The sequence below is a fragment of the Myotis brandtii genome, unplaced genomic scaffold (assembly GCF_000412655.1).
Source record: "Myotis brandtii unplaced genomic scaffold, ASM41265v1 scaffold268, whole genome shotgun sequence".
Classification (NCBI taxonomy): Eukaryota; Metazoa; Chordata; class Mammalia; order Chiroptera; family Vespertilionidae; genus Myotis; species Myotis brandtii.
This window is the reverse complement of record NW_005360187.1, coordinates 3,527,392-3,535,258: the sequence shown is the minus strand read 5'-3', so window position 1 is coordinate 3,535,258 and position 7,867 is coordinate 3,527,392. Positions and strand designations below refer to the sequence as shown.

At 56.2% G+C, this 7,867-nt stretch overlaps 1 protein-coding gene across 2 annotated transcripts in view; it reads left to right on the top strand.

The window, feature by feature from the left end:
- The first annotated feature begins 1,146 nt into the window (after positions 1 to 1,146).
- FAM3D (family with sequence similarity 3, member D) overlaps positions 1,147 to 7,867 on the top strand; it is a 30,246-nt gene continuing 23,525 nt past the window's right edge. For both annotated transcript variants that reach the window (XM_005868423.2, XM_005868422.2), the window contains exon 1: positions 1,147 to 1,465. The gene's annotated coding sequence lies outside the window, so the exon portion shown is untranslated. The remainder of the gene's footprint in view (positions 1,466 to 7,867) is intronic.

The window sequence follows — 7,867 nt, the reverse complement described above, 5'->3', positions numbered from 1 at the left end:
GGGAGGGGAGGAGAGGAGAGGAGAGGAGAGGAGAGGAGAGGAGAGGAGAGGAGAGGAGATGGAATGAGAGGGGAGGAGAGGAAGCAGTGGGAGCATACATAAAACCAGGCCCAAGACCAGTCAGGAAGCAGGAAAGCATGGCCTGTCCTGGACGTGCCCCCAGGGGACCCACCTCCCCTCCCCAGGAACCAGCTGGGCAGCCAGAAGACAGGCCTGCCCCCGGAGCCTCATCCTGCCAGCAGCTCCTAGCTACACGTCCTTATTTTCTGAGCAGCTACTTGACCTCCTGTCCCTGGATATTCATCTCAGGCCGCACATTCTCTCTGGAAGCAGTCAGGGTAGAAATGACCGAGTACAGAAGCATCCCAGCCCCAAACAAGTGAGGAAGGCCTTCAGGAGCCAGGGTAACGGAGCCTCCTGGGAGAGCACTTGTCCTAAGGGGGAAGGGCTCCAGGAATAACAATCATGAGAAGTGACAAGTGGGGGGAGGAAGGGCTGTTGACTCTGGAGTGGGGGACACTGAGCTCCTCTAAATGCACCTGGAGTCCTAGGGAGAGAGGCATTAAACCCGCACTCACCGCTGCCCTGGAATTCTAGCCCCTACTGGCCTCTGTTCTTCCTCCCTCCAGTAACTTCTAATTCCAGGTGCCCCGGTGCCCCAACGACCACACCACTTTCTCTCTCTCTGTTCCTCACTCCTGATCAGGAGGGCCCCTTTTCATCATCCAGGCTCACTCTCACTCTCTTCCACCCACCCTCCTGTGCTGCCCCACCCCACGCACAGGCTGGATGGGCCTCCGCCCCAGGCTCACCGCCCCCTTCCTCCAGCAGCCCCGCCCTGCCCCAGGGCCTCAGCAGGTGACAGCAGCTTGGCTAACTCACTCCTCCACCGCCCCCACTTCCTCCCCAGGCCTGGAAGGTGGTCTGCACCGGACTTGTTTTTTGGGGGGGCAGGGTTTTGTTGTGTTGTGTTTTGTGTTTTCAGGCAGAGACTGTGGTATATCATTGCCAAGCTGCTCACATTCCCAGCCGAACCTCCTCTGCCAAGGCCAGGGCTCTGTGGGGAGGAGACACTCACCTGGGCCCCAGCCAGGGGGCTCCCCGGTCAGGCGAGACCAGAGACTCATTTCCTGCCAGGGAGCCCTGAGGTTAACTTCCTCCTTCCTCCTTCCGGGTGAGGCGTTTAAGAGGGCAGGGAGAGTTTATGGCAGGCCTCTCAGAAGGAGGGCAGCGCCTGGGCAGGCTCAGGAGGAGCTGGCCACGGAAGGTGATCCATGAGCCGCTTCATCCTCCCTCCGGGTCTGCTGCATCCACAGGGCCCGCCGGGAGGCCCCAGCCCCTCCGAGACCGGAAGCCAGACTCTCTGACAGGGTGGTGGTCGCTGGCTCAGGGACCCAAGACCCCAGCTGGACCCTCTTGCCTTCTTTCTCCACCGAAGCGGGGAAGTGGGAGCTCGAGCCCTCAGGTACGTTCCTATCAGAAGGCAAAAGGCAAGACCTCTGGGTCACATTACTGAGGGGAAGGCAAACCAAGGTGGGCGGGTAGCAGATAAGGAGAGAAAGACAAAAGGAGAGGAGGGAGCCACAGCGTGAAAGAGATTTCTGAGATCAGACTGAGGAAGGTGATTTTATCGGAGGAGCCAATTCCGATCGGTTAGTGGATCAGTTAGTGGAGGGCGGCGACGGGGATGTGAGGCTTTGGGGCTGGGTTCAGGCTCCGTGCAAAGTGTGCCATGCCGTGATTAATTAGCGGCGTCTGCCTAGCTAAAGGCCCAAGAATGAGGTGGGGCTTGCAAGCCAGGGATTTGATAACCCACATGGCAGGCTTTTTTCCTTAACCACCGTAACCACAGAGGCCCTTGGATATTTCTTCATTCGTTCACTCATCTAGTCACTAAAAAAAACACACTTGACCTTCAACTATGAGCCACACAAATATTTGAAGAATGAAGTAAGAAGGAATGTTGTTCTTTGGGCCCAATTCTCATTTTTCTCAAAAAATAATGGTCTGAAAAGTTACAACAAAGGTTCATGGTCTTGAGGCGTTTTCTAGCCATGTGATGTCAGACTAACCCCTTCCTTTGATTAAGACTCAATTTTCTCATCTGTAAAATGGGAGTGATCATCCGGATATCCCCTATTAATCCCTGTAGTTCTCACTGGCATCTAGGATAATACTCACTAAAAGCCTATACTAGCCAGGCTCTGTGTAAGTGCTCTCTGTATAATAACACCTTTAATCGTCATGTCACCTCTCTGAGGAAGGCACCATTACTACTCCCATTTTGCAGGTGGGAAAGCAAGGCACTGGGAGATTAAACAGTTTTCCCGGGGCCGTGCTCCGCCGCAGTGTGCTCTGTGACGCAGGCGCCTCTTCCCAGACGATCCCTTCAATGAGCAGTTCAGCCTACATATCAGACAAGCAAGGATTCGATTATTAAAAAGACAGGGGAGCAAAGCAGACGTGGTCCTAGCCTGGAAGTGAAACAACTTGTACAGGCGGTCATTTCAAACCAGTTTTGAGAGGAGCCATAGAGGAGACAGCCCGGGAATCAGGACAGACTTCTCTGTGATTACATTTGCAGGGGAATGCTACCTGGGGTAGGAGAGCAGGATGGGTAAGCACTTGGCACACGGCAGAATCCAGGAGGAAGGGGAGAGGGAGGAGAGGGAGGAGAACTCTGCAGAGGAGGCTGGAGCTGGTGGCGGGAGGTGAGGTAGCAGCGAGGTGGCCACTCCCAGGCCAAGCACGGCTATGGGGAGGAGTTGGGCTTTGCCCATTGTTGGCTCCAGCTTGTCCATCTGTCTGTCTGCTCTAGTGCATCTGCCAGCCCCCATACAGGCTGTCCACTGCCCACCTCAGGCCAGGCCAGGCCAGCCAGTATTAGACGGGCTGGTCTCATCTGAGGAGGAGCAGCTGCCATTGGGGTCTGTCCTATCATTGTCCTTTACACGCCTTCTCTGAGCCCAACTCCATGTGTACACACAGGCCCAGCAACTCTGATCCAATAGAAAGTTGGGAGTCTACAGGGCCAAGGGGTCCTTCCTGGGGTGGGGGACGCTTGAGGCCACGGTTTGCCAACATGTTGGGCTGGGCAGCTCCTCCTCAGATGAGACCAACCCCTGTCTAACATCGGCAGGTCCAGCACAGCTGCTGGTGGGCAGCGGCCAGCCTGGGTGAGGGCCGGAGTCCCACAGGGCAGGCCCCTGTGAGCAAGAGGTAGAACGTCCTCATCAGACAGGCCTGGGCCACCTGGCCACCCTGGAGCCAGAAATGGGGCCAGCCCTACCCACCTGCTGATGGTGTGAGGGCAAGCATTAGAAGAAGGGAGCATAGATGCTGGACAGTGACCAAAGTAACAGATGGCCACCACCCCTAGCTCCAACCACCCCTACTTCATTTAACTAGTTACTACGGTAACGAACAGCAGCGCTGCCTACTGGCATCTACTTGGATGAGTCACTTTCTACTTGGGCAAGTCACTTAACCTCTCTAAGCCCAATTTCCTCCTGGGCAAAGGGCAGTTAATAAAATAATCTGCCTCACAAGATTGTTGGGAAGATTAAATGAAAGGACACCGGGCTCAAAATGGACAGGCTAACAACAATAATACTTAGCAGGATCATTCTTATGATTATTAGTAAGATTCTGTCTCCTCCTGAGATCTCTGGATCCCATAGCAGCTCCCCAGGGAAGACTTTTCTCCCAGTGCCTCCCCAGACCTGGCCTTGGTGAATCCAAGCAGCCATGGCCCAGCTGCCTCTGCGGTAAGGAATAAACCCACCCACCGGGTCTGAAGTGCATTTCCTCACGCTCGACCTGCTGGAGTGATTCAGACAGGGCGCCAGCGGGCCTGCTGGGTCAGGGGGAACCCGAGGCTCCAGGCAGCCCCACCCTGGTCCAATCAGTCCTCTCTGGTGACTCACAGCCAGGCTCTCAGCAAAGAGGCACAAACTGAAGATGCCCAGCAGCCTCAGGTCACCCCATCCTCCCAACACTAGGGGGAAGGGGCTGCATGATGGACTAGACAGCCTCCCCCTTCCTCCCTCTGCTCTGTCAGAGCCTGGAGAAGCCCATTCCCCTCTGGGCACACTTTTCTCTCATCCTGGAGGGATTTCTCCCTCCTTAGGAGGGAAGGGCAGGGAGGGCAGAGGGCACATCCCCACGGGGCAGAGCAAGGGGACTGCTTGCTAAGCGGTCAGGAGCGCTTCCTCAGAACAGTATTCTTTGGGCGCGTTCTCTCATTTAACCTTCACTGCATTGAAGATTGTGGTGGCCGTGGTCAGACGAGGAAACTGAGGCTGAGAGAGGATTGTGTCCACAGACGGGCCTCCAAAGCCCGCACTCGTAACTGCCATGTTATACAGACACAGTTCCCAAGCCAGAGGCGGCTCTGCAAACCCAAAGGTGCAAATATGGCTTGAGCTGCCCCTCCCTGGGGGCCCCCTGGGGGCCAGGCACTGAGCAAAGCACCCTCAGGTGATCATCTGGTCAGTGAACTGGGAGGACAGTCCCCCTGAAAACCCACGTGAGGACAGAGCAGGAAGCTGAGCCCTGCAGAGCAGGGGGGCCGGTGGAGCCTCCCCTTGAGTGAGGAGGGGCAGAAGATTAGGAACTTTCTAATCCAGGGATGGTGGACATCTCATGAGGGCCGCCTAAGGCCCGGGAAATCATTTGGTCTGGCCCTGCCAGGCATTGGGGGTGAGTTCATTAAATGTCTGACCAAGTATAGCAGGCTAATTGTTAGGCTGATAATTCTGTATGGCCCTTGAATGATGTTATAAATACCCTGATGGCCCTTGGCAGAAAAAGGTTCCTCACCATTGCTCTAATCCCTCCAGCGCGGCAGCCCAGCTGACCAAACCCAGGCTGTATGGCCCTTGAATGATGTTATAAATACCCTGATGGTCCTTGGCAGAAAAAGGTTCCCCACCATTGTTCTAATCCCACCGAGGCAGGCGACCAAACCCAGGTGGCTGACGCCCAGCAAAGGGAGCAGCAGGGCTCACGCCCACCTCGGGCTAAGAGGGGCCACACCTGGAATTGGGGTCCACAAACTACGGCCCACAACCAGTTCCTGCCCACCACCTGTTTTGGTAAACGAAGTTTGATTAGAACAGGCCGCGTGCATTCATGTCCACGCTGTCCACGCTGCTTTCCTGCAGCAATGGCCGAGCTGAGTATTCGTGACTGAGAACAGACTGCCCACGGAGCCCCAAAGCTCTCCCCTCTGCGCCTTCCCAGGACGCGCTGGGGCCCTGGCCTGGAGAAGTAGAACGAGTAGCTGGGAATGTGGCTCCCAGGTCCGTCTCTGCCTGGGCTTGTCTCTGAGATCCTTTCCTCCTCTGACTCCTCCCAGCCGTGAGGCCTGACTGCTCTGTGCCTCAGTTTCCCCAGACTCCTCACTGAGCCGCTGCAGGATTAACTTAGTGAAGATAAGGCAGGCCTCGCCGCATCGCCCGTTGTCTCGGTCTGGGGAGCATTTCAGGAATTCTAATAAACGAGGCCTGCGGCCTGCGGCCTCGAGTCTGACATGCTTGCTGGGAACACGGGAGTTCACTCGAAGGACCCTCAGAGGAGGATGCGCCTCTGGTTACTTGATTACTGCACACAGGCCTGGGCCCGAAGGCGGGAAACTCGGGGCAAGAGAAAGCTGGGTCTGGGCAGTCACACACATCCCTGGTTCTGGGCCCTGACACGCGCGCACACGTGTGTGTGTGTGTGTGTGTGTGTGTGTGTGTGTGTGACACACACAGGGCTGTCACTGTCGGTCTCTCAGTGTCTCTCCTTCTTCTTTGCTCTGTTCCCGTCTGTCTACCTCAGTCTCAGTCTTTCCTCCCGGGTCCCTCTCCCTCAGACCCTGTCGCTCCCTCCGAGGTTCCCACCCCCACTCCCACGCATGCGGGATGCCCTCGCCATGACTCCCTGCCCTCGCACCGAGAAACAGCAGGAAGCCGGGGGAAGCACCGAGTGCCCCTGCCCTTGGTGACATTTAATCCCCAGCATTTCCAGGGACAAGGAGGAAAATGCCCGAGCTGGCCTATCCCGAGGAGGCGCGTGCGATTCCAAGGGCTGAGCAGGTTCTCTGGACGGAGCTCAGCTTTGGAGAAAATGTGGGGCCTCGGGGGAGGAAGCAGCCACTTAGATGGAGGGAGCAGCCCCCAGCTTATCTGTCTGTTTTTCTTCATTCTTTTCCTTTTCTGTCCGTTCCGTCTTTTAGTTGTATTTTTGAAGTGGTTGTTTGCGGCAGCAGTCTCCGGTGTTTGCCTATGCCGCCATCTTGATTCTCTCCTTCCTTTTCCTTTTTAAGCAGAAAGCCACTCCCCTCCCTCTAACAACAGCTGCTGCACATCCACTGTGGGCCTTTCCCGTCCTGCTTGGTTCTGGGAGGCCACGGGGGAGCTGGAAGGCCCCTTTGTACAGAGGCCCCCGGAAACAGTGGGAGGTTCTGGCTCCCACAGGGCCATTCAGAACTGTCACCAACGGCCAGGCAGAGAGCTACCGTGGTGGCATTTTGGTTGCACAGAAACAACAAACATCCGTTGGGAGCCTGCCATGGAGGTGCACCAGCAGGAAGCAGCAGGTGGCAGGGGCTGCCAGCAGGGAGGAGCCGGGCGGAGGCCAGCCGGCCGGCACACCCCATCCCGACAGGTGGCCTCCCTGCCCCACACCCCTTTCCCACCAGGTGACTAGCAGCACCCTCATTTCACAAAGCCCACCCTCTTCCCCAAGGTCGCAGGCCCTTTACCGCCTGATTCTCTCAGGCCGGCAACCACACAGAGCGGCCCGCTGCTCAGCCCTTGCATTCGCATCTGCTGGCGGAACTGGTCTGCAGCAGGAGGTGGCGTGTGTAAAGGCTGAGAAAGGGACTCCAGCAGCCCCACTTACTGATGCCTAGCTTCGCATTATCAGGAGAAAACAGCCTCCCTCCCCAGTTCCCATAAACCCATCCAAGAACAACTCTGATGGGCCTTGCTTGGCTCACATGCTCCTTCCTGATCCAATCACAAGAACACTCGATGCTTTGGTTGGCCCAGCCCCTTCGGACAGGGTCAGGGCACCCTGATGAATGTCCCCTCATCCAGGAGCACAGGTCTCCCAAGGAAGACTTCCCAGAGGAAGCAACTTCTATGCTGAGACCTGCAGGGCGAGTAGGAGTGTCCCAGGCAAAGAGGCCGAAGAACAGTGTTCAGACAGAGGGCCTAGCAATGCAGAGGCCCAGGCTGCTCCAGAGAGCATCTTGCTCACAGCAGTATCCCCCGCGCCTACGGCACAGCCTGCTGTCCCCCCCGTGCTCAGAGAATGCTTCGGGAATGAAATCCGAAATTGGCTGTGTGGCCTTGGACAAGTCACTTGCCCTCCCTGAACTTCAGCTTCCTTCTCTAGCTGGTAACTTAATCATCCTAACCTTCTAAGATAGTGGTTCTCAACCTTCTGGCCCTTTAAATACAGTTCCTCATGTTGTGACCCAACCATAAAATTATTTTCGTTGCTACTTCATAACTGTAATGTTGCTACTGTTATGAATCGTAATGTAAATATCTGATATGCAGGATGGTCTCAGGCGACCCCTGTGAAAGGGTCGTTCGACCGCCAAAGGGATCGCGACCCACAGGTTGAGAACCGCTGTAAGACTATGCAAGAATCTAATTCAGTCAGTCCCCAAATGCTCAAGCACTTCCTCCGTGCTCGACTTGTGCAGAGACAAGGCCTGCCTGCCATGGGACAAAAAAGGGCTTATACACTTGGCCAGACCTGCAGCCAAAAATCAGAAGGGGCCCAGGGGGAGGGGCAGGATAAAGAGAGGCTCAAGGACAGTGAGGCCGACAATGGGCTCTCCAGTCAGGGAGAAGTGGGGCAGTTCTCG